Here is a 16,121-nt window from a genome sequence, read left to right as displayed (position 1 = left end):
TAAATGATTCCCTGATACAGTTTCTAGCAAATCTGTTTCTCAGTCGCCTTGCTGTAGGTTCTGTGATGATTGCCTTAAATGAATAGCAGGTTGCTCCACACTGGGTTTTACCACAGCATAGTTTAAGAGTCAATATCCTTTTCAAAGAGTTTAAATCATTCTCTTTAAACGCCCCCTCCCCCGCCCCGCCCCCAAAAAGTCTCCATCGAGCAACCAGTATACTCTCAGGTGATATTTCTGCAATAATGTGTTTTATTTTTAAAAAGAGGTAAATGTGGGAGCCACTTTGTTTAACATGCCTCGGATTTTCTGCCATTCAGGGTCACTGGACACGCAGACGCACGCATACACCTAACTGGAGCAGCACACATGCACGCGCCCCCGCAGACGCACTTACCCGTGCACACACACCCCACCCACGCACGCGCACACACCTGTTGAAACATTAGCTCACTAAAGAAAGAAAAAGAAAGACTTGCATTTATATAGCGTCTTTCACAACTACCGGACGCCTCGAAGCGCTTTACAGCCCATGAAGTACTTTTGAAGTGGAGTCACCGTTGTAATGTGGGAAACGCGGCAGCCAATTTGCGCACAGCAAGCTCCCACAAACAGCAATGTGATAATGACCAGATAATCTGTTTTTGTTATGTTGGTTGAGGGATAAATATTGGCCAGGACACCAGGGATAACTCCCTTGCTCTTCTTCGAAATAGTGCCATGGGATCTTTTACATCCGCCTGAGAGCAGATGGGGCCTTGGTTTAATGTCTCATCTGAAAGACTGCACCTCTGACAGTGCAGCACTCCCTCAGCACTGCACTGGAGTGTCAGCCTAGCTTTATGTGCTCAAGTCCCTGGAGTGGGACTTGAACCCACAACCTCCTGACTATTTAAATTAGTCTAAGTTTGAAACGTCAATCAGTTCCTGGTTATTATCTATTTTTGATCATTTTGCAAACTGCAGCAAACCACACCTGGAGTATTGTGTACGGTTTTGGTCTCCTTACCTAAGGAAGGATATACTTGCCATAGAGGGAGTGCAACGAAGGTTCACCAGACTGGTTCTTGGGATGGGGGGATTGTCCTGTGAGGACAGATTGAGTAGACTCGGCCTATATTCTCTAGAGTTTAGAAGAATGAGAGGTGATCTCATTGAAATATACAAAATTCTTACAGGGCTTGACGGGGTAGATGCAGGGCGGATGCTTCCCTTGGCTGGGGGGTCTAGAACCAGGGGTCACAGTCTCAGAATAAGGGGTCAGCCATTTGGGACTGAGATGAGGAGAAATTTCTTCAATCAAAGGGTGGTGAATCTTTGAAGTTCTCTACCCCAGAGGGCTGTGGAGGCTCCGTCGTTGAGTATATTCAAGACAGAAATTGAGAGATTTTTGGATATTAAGGGAATCTAGGGATATGGGATAGTTCAGGAAAATGGAGATGAGGTAGAAGATCAGCCATGATCTTATTGAATGGCGGAGCAGGCTCGAAGGGCCGAATGGTCTACTCCTGCTCCTGTTTCTTACGTTCTTACAATGTGTGAAAGATTGTGCAGGCAGCACAGCATTTCTGTTTCATTTTCTTAAACTGAAACCAATGTAAACTGAAACCAACGTGAACTGAAACCAACGTGAACTGAAACCAATGTGAATAGTTTGTATCACTTAAATTCAGTGTGTGGCCAGCACTATATGGAATTGTTTTCAAACAGAATTTATTTGACTTTGTTTTAAGTCACTTCCTTTGGTATGGCTTGTATTTGTCTGCTTTGCTGCTGCTCCACAGTAAACCGCAGTGTGTTGACCATCTGTTGCAGCTTGACTATTGATGGACACTTGGAGCCTCAGAGCCTCAGTTTAGCAAGGGAGCTTCAGTGGGCAGTGAGGATGGAAACAGTAGTGTTGGATTACAGTATCATGACATGGCAGGATGTGGTGCTTCAGCGAAATACTGTCCAATTAAATGTACAGCTTGTTCGTGTATTTAAACATTGTGTTTTGGCGTCTTTGTCCGTAAAATGAAGACAGTTGTTTGTGATTCCGATCACCTCACTTGTACAAAGAAAAGTAATTTTTTTTTCAATCCCCTTGTTGAAATTGTTGATTGAAACAAAACATTAATTTGAACCCCATCTGTAAGAAAGAGTTAACATTATGCTGAATTCAGGACACCGCGAATTCAGCACACAGACACAAATCATTGGCAGAAAAGTTCTCTCTCCACTATAGACAGACCGGGACAGAGCCCACACTTGAAATAACACCTGCGTATTTATCATGGTATGAACATTGAGAGAGAGAACTGCAACGATAATACCTGGCACTGGTTTAATTAAAATAGACTGGTGACCTCGGGAAGGAGAGGTAAGAGCCTGAGAAAATGGAGGGCAAGATGTATGAAAAATGGAGCCGTCTTCATCACATGCCAGTCAGTGGCAGTATTGTAAAATTATCCATTATTCATGTACTCTGTAATTTAGAGATGCACGTGATCAAGTCATGCTGAACCTGCCCTACAAGGACATTTTGAGAAGAGACCTGTAAGAAGCAATTTGAAACAGAAATTTGGATTTGAAAATTCGATCAACCTGAATACTGAGCTCAGAACTGTAGCGTGTTCAGATACCCCAACTAACATCACCCGGTGTGGGTGTGGTTGTAAGTATTATTTCAAGTATATGCTTAAGTACTGTTGCATGTACTAGGAACATGAGAACAGGAGGCGGCCATCTAGCTGCCTTGGTTCCGTAACCCCTAATACCCTTTGCCTAACAAAAATATCAATCTCAATTTTGACATTTTCAATTGGTCCCCAGCCTCAACAGCTTTTTGAGGGAAGAGAGTTCCAGATTTCCACTACCCTTTGTGTGAAGAAGTGCTTCCTGGCATCACCCCTGAACGGACTAGCTCTAATTTTAAGGTTATGCCCCCTTGTCCTAGACTCCCCCACTAGGGAAATAGTTTATTTACTTAGTAAATCTGAGCGCTTGACCTTAACATTTCAAGACCATTATTGATTTCTGAGGAATAGATGCATCCTCTAACTGTTGGCACCCTATGGCCTGGAGTTACATTGGCGTATAATAGAACGTGAGACTTTAGGGTTGCTACCTGATTTCTTCACAGGTAGGGCTAGTGCTTCGAGCCTTCTACTGCCCTTTCAGTACTTGTGTGTTACAGTAAACTACTACAAAAACAACGGCAGAATCAAAATGTAACCTCGGTGAGAGTTTAGAGAAATGTATCCTTAAACATTAAAGAACAAAGTTTGCATTAGACACAGTCCAACACACAGACCCATTTCAATGGGTTAAGGCCCTCTTTTGATGAGGAGACTACAAGGTAAAGGGGTCTGATGGTCTAAGGGTTATACGTAACTATTATGTCCGTGTATAATTGAGACACGGACTACAGGAGTTGGTTATAACAGGTCTTTACTGAATGGAGGCAACCTGGAACTACTATGCAAATGCTACTACACAGGCTTATATACAGGGGTGGTCACTACTGGTACTGCAGTATGCAGGGGCTGCAGAATATAGTTCCTTCTGCAAAGTACATACACTACAGTAACCTGTCCAGTCTTGATATGCAGTTAGAACGATGCTCAAAACACTAATAAATTAAAGGAAACTGCAAGAGGAGAATGAGGAGTTAAAGGCAACCCTTAGACAGCAGAGAAAGGCTCTAATGGAGTTACTAAAAGATGGTTTGTGTGTTTTGGGGTTTGTCCCTCTTCAGGATGGGTTGACCAAGGTAAAACGCCACATTTCGGATCAACAACTTTTTCAACAGACTAAAACCACTTGTTGCTTTTTTGGAATAGAGTCCTTGAGTTAAATAATTTCCAAACATTTCTGTGCTGCATTTAAAGGCGAGCAGTGTGGAATTTCTGGCTTGCAAGGTAAAACTTTTTTTTGTACTGAGATGGCAGCTGGGTTGGGAATAAGGCTTTCACTGGATTAATTGCTGAGCCCAGCCACATTGTTGTGGGAATGCTTCAAGGTATTGCCCCCAAGGGAAGAAGAGGGGGTGAAATGGGGTGAGGTGTTCCCAGAATCATAGAAATTTATGCCACAGGAGGAGGCAATTTGGTCCACTGTGTCTGTGCCGGCCGAAAAAGTGCTATCCAGCCTAATCCCACTTTCCAGCTCTTGGTCCGTAGCTTTGTAGGTTATGGCACTTCAAGTGCATATCCAAGTACTTTTTAAATGTGATGAGGGTTTCTGCCTCTACCATCCTTTCAGGAATTGAGTTCCAGACCCCCACCACCCTCTGGGTGAAAAAAGTTCTCCTCCACTCCCCTCTAATCCTTCTACCAATTACTTTAAACCTATGCCCCCTGATTATTGACCTCTCTGCTAAGGGAAATAGGTCCTTCCTATCCACTCTATCTAGGCCCCTCATAATTTTAGACACCTCAATTAAGTCTTCCCTCAACCTCCTCTGCTCCAAAGAAAACAACCCCAGCCTATCCAATCTTTCCTCGTAGCTAAAATTCTCCAGCCCTAGCAACATCCTCGTAAATCTCCTCTGTACCCTCTCTAATGGAATGACATCTTTCCTGCAAGCCCCTAGAGGCTGACTCCAGGGTGGTTTTGATGGGGGGCCTGTGAGCAGGTTGGCTGCAGTTAGTGTTTGTCTTCGTGCAAAAGTAGGGTTGCCAACTTTGGTTGTACGTATTCCAGGAAGTTTCATCGTGTGACCTCTGGCCTCGGACCACCCCGCCCCCACACTCCTGCCATTGGTCGCCTCCCTTAAAGGGAAGGGCCATTGCTGGAGACTGCAAGGAAAAACCTGACCTGGTCCCCAATGGCAGCCGCGATCCGGCCCGATCTGCCCAATGCACTGCAGCAGAGTGCCGGGCTGATCGATCGCTGGAAAAGAAAAATGAAAAAAAAAACCTGAAACAGCAATTCACAATTTTTTCAACTTACCTCGGCCACCTTGCCTTTAAGTATCGCCACCGAAGTGCCCGGCCTCCCGATGAATGCCTCCTGCAGTTGCCAGTGTTTTCGCCCGGCGATGCTGCAGGGGTGGAACTGAAGTTTGGGTCCGGGGCGATGCACACGTCGATGACGTCACGATCTCCGGGCGAAGGAGATCGGGGCGCAATGCCATACCGCCACCGCAAACCTCCCGCCAAATATACCGGGAGTCGATCTTCTTGGTGCTTGTGGTCGGTAAGTGATTAGTGCCCCGTTATCGCCTCCCGGAGGTGATGACAGGAGCAAAAGTACCCAATTTCTCCCCCCTTACTTTTATTGCCCCTATGATTTTATAATGAGTTAATCGAGTCTACAACACAGAAACAGGCTATTCGGCCCAACAGGTCTATGTCGGTGTTTATGCTCCACACGAGCTTCCTCTCACCCCTCTTCATCTCACCCCATCAACATATCCTTCTATTCCTTTCCCCCTCGTGTTTATCTAACTTGCCCTTAAATGCATCTATACTATTTGCCTCAACTACTCCTAGTGGTAGCGAGTTCCACATTTTAACCACTCTCTGGGTAAAGAAGTTGCTCCTGAATTCCCTGTTGGATTTATTAGTGACTATCTTATATTTAAGGCCCCTAGTTTTGGACTCCCCACAAGTGGAAATGTCTTCTCTACGTCTCCCCTATCAAACCCCTTCATTATCTTCAATCTGTGTTGTTTACAGTGGTGTCTGGGAGATTAATCTTCAATCCCTGGAGGCTCCAGGACAAACAATCCTGGTGGATTGGTTTTCACACACGCATGTGTCTTTTTTTTAAAAGTCTACACACTTACGATCTCAAGAAATGCTCTGGCAATTTGTTATGATCTTGTGTTTGTGCCACTATGGTTGATATTGTGAGGAGTTTGCGGCCCTTTGTATCTGGGAGTTTCCCTTTAACATGTTCTGTTGAGCAGATTTAGTCACTGAGGGCTGGGTTCATGCTGTGTGATGGTAGTTGCACAGGATGTTGGCCAGCTGCTGTACAACAGACTTTAGAGCAGCCCCTCCTTAAACTCTTACAACTTTTCAACTTCAGCAGCCAATCATTGAGCAGCAGTTGCAACATGCTGTGCATTTTTTTGAAGTTATTCACACACATGTATGTGCAGGGTGCGGTGGCAGAGATTCCTCTGCTACCGTACTTCATGACCAGTAGTAACCTGGCTCATTTAACTATGGGCTGAGGTTTCTTTTAAGGAGTTCTTGTAAAGGACAAGTTGAATTAAGAAGCTGGCTCCTGGCACAGTAAGTAAGTTTTGTAATCGCGATTTATGTCCAATCTTTTGCTTGCATTGTCTTCCTGTTGCTCATGAAAGCAGACTAACAGTTGCCTCTGATTGAAGTTAAAGTTTATGGAAAAAGTCCTCACTTAGAATTGTCTTTGTCTCTCACTTTTTGAATCGCGAGAGGGACAGGGTGTCAGTGAAACACTTCAAACATTAACCCCCGAATTTCCGCCGCTGTAAGCCTGTCGGAAGAGCGGCGAATGGAAGCCCATTCCCGCACAGCCACGGAGTTTCCGTGGAAGTTACCGGCGAGGGAGCTCCCAGCAAATGTAGTTATTGTAGAAGCAGTATGTCCAGCAGATTCCGCTGGCGTTACTTTGTCGGAAGCGCGGCAGAAATCCCACGTACGCCCGTAAACTGGGTTTCTGCTATGCTTCTGCCGATGTAACGCCGATCAAGGAATCTCCCGGCCTTTGTGTCAGTTAGTTCAAAAAGGTTGTAGACTTACTTTTCTAACAAGATGGTTGTAACAGGAGCTCAGAGTTTCTCACGGGGTAAAGTTGTAACTCCAAAATATGCACCTGAATTTGCTGAGTCCTTCTGTTTTAATTCTACAGTCACCTATCAGTCTAGTAGGTAGTTTACTAGTTCTGGACAAAAGACCAGGCACTTAGCTAGTCTGTATACAGGAAACCTTACTTTGCACTACAATTATAAGCAGCAATTTAAAATGTCCAGGAAACTGGTGTCAAAATTCTTTAACTGTCATGACATATTATCAGGCTTGTTAACCTATGTTCAGAAAGCTTCAATTTTCATATTTTCTGTATAGTAACCGCGGGTTGCTTTACTGCCTTGTTAAGATCAATTTGTAAATAGTTGACGATAACAAGGTAAATTTATGAAATGTGTCGCTGTATTACGAGCATTATAAAATGTATTAACACCTGCACTGGTTTTTGATTAGTTGAGAACTTCAGTTACTTTTACCTATGTAGCTGACATGAACATTTATTTAAAGACGTTACATGCTTTAATTGGTATTTGCAGTAGAATTGCTGTGTTAATGATTGAACTTCTAACAATTTATCAACCTGAAATCCAGTGTTTAGATTAATTTAACATAAGAACATAAGAAATAGGAGCAGGAGTAGGCCAATCGGCCCCTCGAGCCTGCTCCGCCATTCAATAAGATCATGGTTGATCTGATCCTAACCGCCAATCTACTATCACAGAACCATCTCCTGAATCTAACAGAATGAGACACACGAAATAGGAGCAGGATCAGGCTACATGGCCCCTGGGCCCGCTCCGCTACCCACAGGGCCATGACTGATCCGAACCTAGACTCCTGTCCAAATTCCTGCCCGCTCCCCGTAACCTTTAATTCCCTTTACTTCTAGGAAACTGTCTATTTCTGTTTTAAATTTATGTAATAATGTAGCTTCTACAGCTTTTTGGGGCAGCATATTCCATGGACCTACTACCCTCTGAGTGAAGTAGTTCCTCCTCATCTCAGTTTTGAAAGAGCAGCCCCTTATTCTAAGACTATGCCCCCTAGTTCTAGTTTCACCCATCATCGGGAACATCTTCCCCGCATCCACCCGATCCAACCCCTTCACAATCTTATATGTTTCAATAAGATCGCCTTTCATTCTTCTGAACTCCAATGAGTAGAGTCCCAATCTACTCAACCTCTCCTCATATGTCCATCCCCTCATCCCCGGGATTAGCCGAGTGAACCTTCTTTGTACTGACTCGAGAGCAAGTATGTCCTTTCTTAAGTATGGACACCAAAACTGTACGCAGTATTCCAGGTGCGGTCTCACCAATACCTTGTACAACTGAAGCAATACCTCCCTATTTTTATATTCTATCCCCCTAGCAATGAAAGCCAACATTCCATTGGCCTTCTTAATCACTTGCTGCAGCTGCATACTAACCTTTTGAGTTTCGTGCACCAGGACCCCCAGATCCCTTTGTACTTCAGAACTTTCCAGTTTCTTGCCATTAAGATAATAACTTGCTCTACGATTTTTCCTGCCAAAGTGCATAACCTCACACTTTCCAGTATTGTATTCCATCTGCCAAATCTCTGCCCACTTACTTAGCCTGTCTATGTCCCCTTGCAGGTTTTTTATGTCCTCCTCACTCACTACTTTCCCTCCCATCTTAGTATCATCTGCAAACTTTGATATGTTACACTCGGTCCCCTCCTCCAAATCGTTAATATAGATTGTAAAGAGTTGGGGACCCAGCACTGACCCCTGCGGAACACCACTAGTTACTGATTGCCAGTCTGAGAATGAACCATTTATCCCAACTCTCTGCCTTCTGTTAGATAGCCAATCCTCTATCCATGCCAGAATATTACCCCCAATCCCGTGATTTTTTTATCTTAAGCAATAATCTTTTGTGTGGCACCTTGTCAAATGCCTTTTGGAAGTCTAAATACACTACGTCCACTGGTTCCCCTTTATCCACCCTATACGTTACTTCCTCAAAGAACTCCAGCAAATTTGTCAAACATGACTTCCCCTTCATAAAACCATGCTGACTTTGTCCTATTAAATTATGATTATCCAAATGTCCTGTTACTGTCTCCTTAATAATGGACTCCAAAATTTTACCTACCACAGATGTTAGGCTAACCAGTCTATAGTTTCCAGCGTTCTGTCTACTGCCCTTTTTAAATAAGGGTGTTACATTAGCAGTTTTCCAGTCTGCCGGGACCTTTGCCGACTCCAGGGAGTTTTGGAAAATTATTACCAATGCATCCACAATCCCTACCGCCACTTCCCTCAAGACCCTAGGATGTAAGCCATCAGGTCCAGGTGATTTATCCGCCTTGAGTCCCATTATTTTACTGAGTACCACTTCCTTAGTGATTTTGATCGTGTTTAACTCCTCCCCCCTTTAGCCCCCTGTTTGTCCAGTGTTGGGATATTCTTAGTGTCTTCTACTGTAAAGACTGATGTAAAATATTCATTCAGTGTTTTTGCCATCTCCATATTTCCCACCATTAATTTCCCGGTCTCATCCTCTAAGGGACCAACATTTACTTTAGCCATCCTTTTTCTTTTTATATAACTATAAAAACTCTTACTATCTGTTTTTATATTTTTTGCTAATTTACATTCATAATCTATCTTCCCTTTCTTAATCAATCTTTTTGTTATTTTTTTGCTGTCTTTTAAAGTTTTCCCAATCCTCTATCCTCCCACTAGATTTGGCTACCTTATATGCCCTTGTTTTTAGTCGAATACTATCCTTAATTTCTTTACTTAGCCACGGATGGCTGTCTTTTCTTTTACACCCTTTTCTTCTCAGTGGAATATATATTTTTTGGAAGTTGTAAAATAACTCCTTAAATGTACACCACTGATCATGTATCGTCTTACCCTTTAATCTATTTTCCCAATCCACTCTACTCAATTCCGCTCTCATACCTTCATAGTCTCCTTTATTCAAGCTTAGCACGCTTGTTTGAGATCCAACCTTCTCACCCTCTAATTGAATATGGAATTCAACCATGTTATGGTCACTCATTCCAAGGGGATCCTTTACTAGGACATTTTTAATTAATCGCATCTCGTTACACAGGACCAGATCTAAGGTTGCTTGCCCCCTGGTCGGTTCAGTTACATACTGCTCAAGAAACCCATCCCTAATACAATCAATGAACTCATCCTCAAGGCAGCCCTGCCCAATTTGATTTGTCCAATTAATATGATAGTTAAAATCCCCCATAATTATAGATGTTCCCTTATTATAAGCCTCAACTATTTCCTGATTGATACTCCGTCCAACAGAGTTGCCACTGTTCGGAGGCCTATAGACTATGCCCACTAGTGTTTTTTTCCCCTTATTATTCCTTACCTCCACCCAAACTCTTTCATTATCCTGATCTTTTGACCCAATATCATTTCTCTGTATTAGTGATTCCTTCCTTTATTAACATAGCCACCCCACCTCCCCTTCCTTCCTGCCTGTCCTTCCTGATCGTTAAATAACCTGGTATGTTTAATTCCCAGGCATTGTCACCCTGCAGCCATGTTTCTGTAATGGCCACAAGATCATACCCATATGTAGTTATTTGTGCCATTAACTCGTCTATTTTGTTACGAATGCTACGTGCATTCAGATAGAGAACTTTCAAAGATGTTTTGTGACACTCAGTTCCTGCTTTTGCCCTTTTTATTACTTTACCTTTTACTCCATACCTTCTGCCCCTTCCTGACACGCTCTGGTTTTTAATTTCCCCACTGCTACCTAAGTCTATGACCTTCTCTGTTGTCATTTTTATTATTTGCTCTCGAGGAACCTCCCCCCCACTAGTTAGTTTAAAGCCCCCTCTACAGCCCTAGTTATATGATCCGCCAGGACTCTAGTCCCAGCACTGGCCAAGTGAAGCCCGTCCCAATGGAACAGCTCCCTCCTGCCCCAGTACTGGTGCCAGTGTCCCAGGAAGCAAAACCCATTTCTCCCACACCAGTCTTTGAGCCACGCATTTAACTCTCTAATTTTATTTGTCGTAGCCAAATTCGCTCGTGGCTCAGGTAATAATCCAGAGATTATTACCCTTGTGGTTCTGCTTTTTAATTTGGCCCCTAGCTGCTCAAACTCCCTCAGCAGAACCTCCTTCCTTGTCCTATCTATGTCGTTGGTACCAACATGGACCACGACAACTGGATCCTCCCCCTCCCACTCCAAGTTTCTCTCCAGTCCAGAGGAGATGTCCTTAATCCTGGCACCGGGCAGGCAACACAGCCTTCGGGACTCTCGCTCTCGGCTGCAAAGAACTCTATCTATCCCCCTAACGATACTATCCCCTACCACTACAACATTTCTTTTAACTCCCCCCACTTGAATGGCCCCCTGCTCCACGGTGCTGTGGCCAGGTTGCTCATCCTCCCTGCAGTCCCTGCTCCTGTCCCCACAGGGAGTAAGAGCCTCGAACCTGTTGGAGAAGTGCAAGGGCTGCGGCTCCTCCAACACTACCTCCTGGATCCCCGTACCTGCCTCACTTCTAGTCACACCATCCTGACCCTGGCCACGGACTACATCTGAATTAATTAATCTAATTGGTGTGACTACCTCGTGATACACAGAGTCCAGGTAACTCTCCCCCTCCCTGATGTGTCTCAGTGTTTGAAGCTGAATATTATTTAGGAGTGCTGCTACCACACTTCTACCTTGCACCAGGGGAACCTCACTGATGTACGTGTGTCCCACTCCAGTCTGATCATGTTACCTAGGGACAAGCACCAAGAGGCTGATCATTACATTGGTCACACTATTGGTCCCAATGATGGAAGTACGAACAGACTGGATTAGGGGCTAGGACAACTACTTTGATTTAAACATTTAAGGGTAGAGTTTCCGCTTTGGGCGTAATCGGGAAATTGCAACCAAAATGTGCTTACCATTCAAATTTCCACTAAAATTAATTTGCATAATCACAAACATAAAATCTTCAATGAACCTGCACAATCGGGCAGAGTAATAGAATGTAATCATTTCTTTCTTTTTTCTTTCCATTAATAAGTATTCCTTGATGTATTTAAGAGTGGTAACCTGTTGCAGGTTTATTAATACAGCTGAAAATGGGTTTAACGCAAAAAATAAGCATTTTTAATAAGGGTGTCAAATTCTCCAGCTGTGATTAACCCGCTTTAAAATCACTGAAAATGTCTTTAAAAAACAGTACTGAACCATTTAATTTCTTTGGTGTACACTAGTCAGATTCATATTATAAAATATTTTTTGATATGAAAAAACTTAAAACGTGCCAACAAGCGCCTGTGCGCCTAAGAAAATGGGTGCAATTTGAAGAGCCTTCCCGAACCAGCGGAATCTTGCAATGTCGACCTGGGAGCATGGCCAGTTTTATGGGCGGGAAACATCACCACATTAATTGGGAATGGAGAGACACAGTTCCCCTCTGCTGATCAGAATTGTTAGATATTATGACCTGTATGATCAAAGTTACAGCATCTCCAGAAAGAGATTACAGGATGTAAGTGCTCACTTTTATTGCAGGAAGAATCTTGCTCTGCAGTGCCCACTACATCACCCAGCCACTCACTGCACCCCCCATCCTTTCATTGAATAATTTGCACCTTTTGGATCCCAAAAATCTTTTGCCCGTCGCGAATCTGATCAGCTTTGTCCTGCCCCACTCTTCTGAATGCTAACTGCTCCAAGTTGAGATTTCTCAGTGAGACTACGATTCTGGTCCCCTCACTTTTTCTAAGACGTTACACAGCCTGTCGGGGGTTTATCCTCTGTTAGGAAAAGCAGAATTGTTCTTCCTGAAGAAAGCGATTACTGTAAATCGTCCTGGATTATAGGAAGGTTTCCCCACCCCCTCCCACCCAAAAAGAAACACCTAGATGTGTGTAATTAACAGAGACTAAAATGAAAACCCATCGGAGGAGACTCTTGCAATGATGGAACCAACCTTTATTGAACTATTTAAAGTGCAACGTGTGAATTAAAGTAGCATGTCTCCAATAAAGAAGAAATACCAATCAAGTGAACAGTGATGCTGAAAAAGGTTTCTGAAACCCACAAATTCAGACTCAGAATGATTGAAATGAGCAGATGAGTTGGGATCTTCTCTGATGCTCTGTGTCCGCAACATAACTTTAGCTGGTGAGGCAGAAGCTACTTACCCTCCTGCAGAACATTGACTTCAGAGCCATCCATGTCATTGAGTGCAGGATTTATTGATGCCATTCACAAGAATCTGTGGATCCACATGTCTACTGTGAGTCTTGAGTTCACGTATGCCCTCCAACAGTGAAGGTATGAGCACCATCAGTTGTCCAACTATTGTGCTCCAATCACAGAATGAACTCCATCAGTTCGCTCACTGGTAGATTCAGTGTCTGCAACATTCACATCATTCCCCTTAACAATCATCACTAGTTGAGTCTTTTGCACAATGGAAAACATTTGGTGGCATCTGAATGAATTCCAGGGTGAGTGAAGCACAGTCCTGATCCATTTTGGTATCGGGGGTTTTGTTCATCCATCTTTCACTCTCTAGATCGAGAGTACCCTGTGAGAATTTTATTTTCCAAATTCTTGAATCAGTTTGGTCCCTTTTGTGACAGTGATGCATTTGTACAACATGTAAATGTGAGTGGAGCCTTTCAGCATTTCCATTGTAGGAAGGTTCAAAACCTTGTATTTTGAGCAGCTTTGATCATTGAAACTGGAAACTGTTTCTCTTCAGCAGGAAGTTTCTGGACATCACCTAACAGCCATGCTATATTGTGAGAAGAATTTATTTCCTCCCATCTCTCCTCTGTACCATCACCTGGTGCCTATGCTTTCAGCCAGAGATATAGCTGTAATTCTGTGTTGGATTATGCTTATCCCAACTCCTTGCCACTCACTTTAATTCAGGCCAGCACACTTTTCTCTGGAAATACTGCTGGTCATCCATGCTTACACACTTTTTCCTTTTGCAGAATGCTCTCCAGTGACTATTTCCACCAGTCTCGTACTCTTGTTTTGAGCTACACAGAGCTGCACTGTAGAAAGTGGCCAGCTAATCCACGTTAACTATTTCAAAAGCCTGCAGTAGTGGCGGGTGATTTATACCCAGATGTATGTTTGCTAAAATTTGTGACCAAAAGGAGAGTGTGACAGTGCACGTAAGAGTGTCCAGAATTTGTTCAACATGCTGATGTCTGAATTGAAGCCTCAGAATGAAGTGATGTGTTTGTCTAGCCAGTGTGCCAGAGCACACGAGCATTGCAAACAGTGGGTTCAGCATGCTCTAATGAGACTCTGTCAATATTGTTATTGAACAGAAGCTGGCTACATTTAGATACTTGATAGGGTTGGGAATCTAGCTGATGGGACATTAAGGAAGATAGGAGTGTTGTTTAGTCATCCCTGCAGGATACCAGGAATTTTGACGTCTAGAAAATATTTTATTGAATAAGAGAAATGCTAAAACACGACTTTCAAATTAGATTTTTTTTTAAAACACGCTTTCTGGAGCAATGATAGATTAAAAAAAAAATTATAATAGCACACTGCTCCTTTTCAAATAGCAGACGCAAAGCACTACAATATTGTGGGGTTTACCAACAACAGCATTTTTAAAAAAAAATCCATTTTAAAAAGTAGTTGGGGAATCCCGCTTCCATTTGGTGGCTGTTGTAATGTCCATATCCAAGCAGCTTTCTGTATAAAATTACATATTCAGGGGGATTTTTCCCAACTATACCTGGACATTTTTTAGAAATTTACAGTGCTCGAAGCAGCAACGTTTTGTTTTTTTTACTTCTAGTGCTAATTTTGGTTGAACAATTATTTGCCAGCCCATTAAATACCAAGTATTAGCTATATATATATATATATAGATATAGATATAATAAATATATAATTTTTATCTATCTATCTATCTATCTATCTTATATAAAGCGGTCGATCTGTCTGTCATTCCGTCTGTCTGTCTGTCTTGAATAAACTCGAAAGTTATAGAGCGTACCTACACGTGTGTTACATCGAAAGAAAGCTTACGATTCCAGAACCGTCATAAGCATATTTACGTTTCGGTGAGACAAAAGTTGCGCCCGCGGTATCCAAAAAACGTTCAACATTCCGCTCATTAGCATCGAGTGACGTCGAGGTCGACCAATCGTACGGTCGAGCGACCCGACGGTCGACCAATCGCTGCATGGCGGGGGCGGGTTCCTGGCGCGTGCGGGCGGGCCCTCCTAGAGTCGAGTGACGGGACGATTGACCAATCCTACGCTTCGGTGACCTGACGGTCCACCAATCGGTGCGTGTGTGGGCGGGCCTTATCATTCTGAACCGAGGTGAGTCGCCGCCATCTTGATTCCAAACTTTTCATTTCTTTTTCCCACTTTCTGCGTGTTTCTTTTCAAATCTACATTTCCAGCAAAAAAATAGTTGCTTTTAAAACAAATTGTTTTTTAAAAAAGTTAATTAATTTGTAAATCTTTTCTGTAACATCTAGAATTTTCCTACCTTTAACCGTTTTTCCAGGCCTGTAAGCCTGGGCCTCTGTTGCCCAGCCACGCCCGAGCTAGGCACCTCCCGTCGCGCTGAACAAGCGGCTCTCGATCGCCGCCATCTTTGTGAAGGCTGGAGGGGGCAGGCCTGAGCCGAGCGTCGCCACCGCCGCCATGTTAGTAAAGGCGGGTGGGGCAGGAGTCAGCGCGCGCGACTTGAGTCCGGCCGGGCCTCACGCGGTAGGTTGCGCGGCGGCGTCTCTCTGCTCTTGAAGCCGGCTCGGGCGGGGGGTGGGGCTCGGGAGATCGGGGTGGGGGCGAGCCTCGGGAGATGGGGGGGTGGCGGAGATCGGGCCTCGGGGGACGGGGCGCGGCGCTCGGGAGATCGGGCCTCGGGAGGGCGGGGCTCGGGACATCGGGGGCGGGGCTCGGGGACTCCCCCTCCCTCCCCTCCCCTTCCCCCCTCCCTCCCCCCTCCCTCTCCCCCCCTTCCCCCCAGTCGCTCTCTCTTCCCCCCAGTCGCTCTCTCTCTTCCCCCACCACCCAAGTCGCTCTCTCTCTTCCCCCCCAGTCGCTCTCTCTCTCTCTTCCAACAACAACATGCCCACAAAAGACCCTCGGCACCGCCGGGCACTTCAGCTAGTATATACATATAAAGCAGTCTGTGTGTCCGCTATACACTCAAAGGTTATAGAGCGTACCTACACATATGTTATATCAAAAGAAAGGTTATGATCAGGGGAGTGTCATAGGCTTATTTACTTTTTGGTCAGACAAAAATTGTTCAGAGGGTATACAAAAAACGTTCAAAATTCCGCTCATTAGCGGTTGACCAATCCTACCGCTCATTAGCGTTGAGTGACGTGATGGTTGACCAATCCTACAGTTCAGTGACCTGATGGTTGACCAATCGG

General features: G+C 44.1%; 1 protein-coding gene across 3 annotated transcripts in view; it reads left to right on the top strand.

Moving 5' to 3' along the window:
• The window catches only part of sertad2b (SERTA domain containing 2b), a 542,965-nt gene that overhangs the window by 520,287 nt on the left and 6,557 nt on the right, over window positions 1-16,121 (top strand). Inside the window, exon 1 of one of the 3 annotated variants that reach the window (XM_085981614.1) lies at window positions 2,435-2,656. The exons of the other annotated variants lie outside the window; for them this stretch is intronic. The gene's annotated coding sequence lies outside the window, so the exon portion shown is untranslated. Of the gene's footprint in view, window positions 1-2,434; window positions 2,657-16,121 lie in introns of those variants that run through there. 3 annotated transcript variants of the gene reach the window in all.

The sequence above is a fragment of the Somniosus microcephalus genome, chromosome 3, assembly GCF_052327205.1.
Source record: "Somniosus microcephalus isolate GS21.2 chromosome 3, FLI_Smic_1.0, whole genome shotgun sequence".
NCBI lineage: Eukaryota > Metazoa > Chordata > Chondrichthyes > Squaliformes > Somniosidae > Somniosus > Somniosus microcephalus.
The sequence above is the reverse complement of the archived record's forward strand: the minus strand, read 5'-3'. Positions and strand labels throughout refer to the sequence as shown.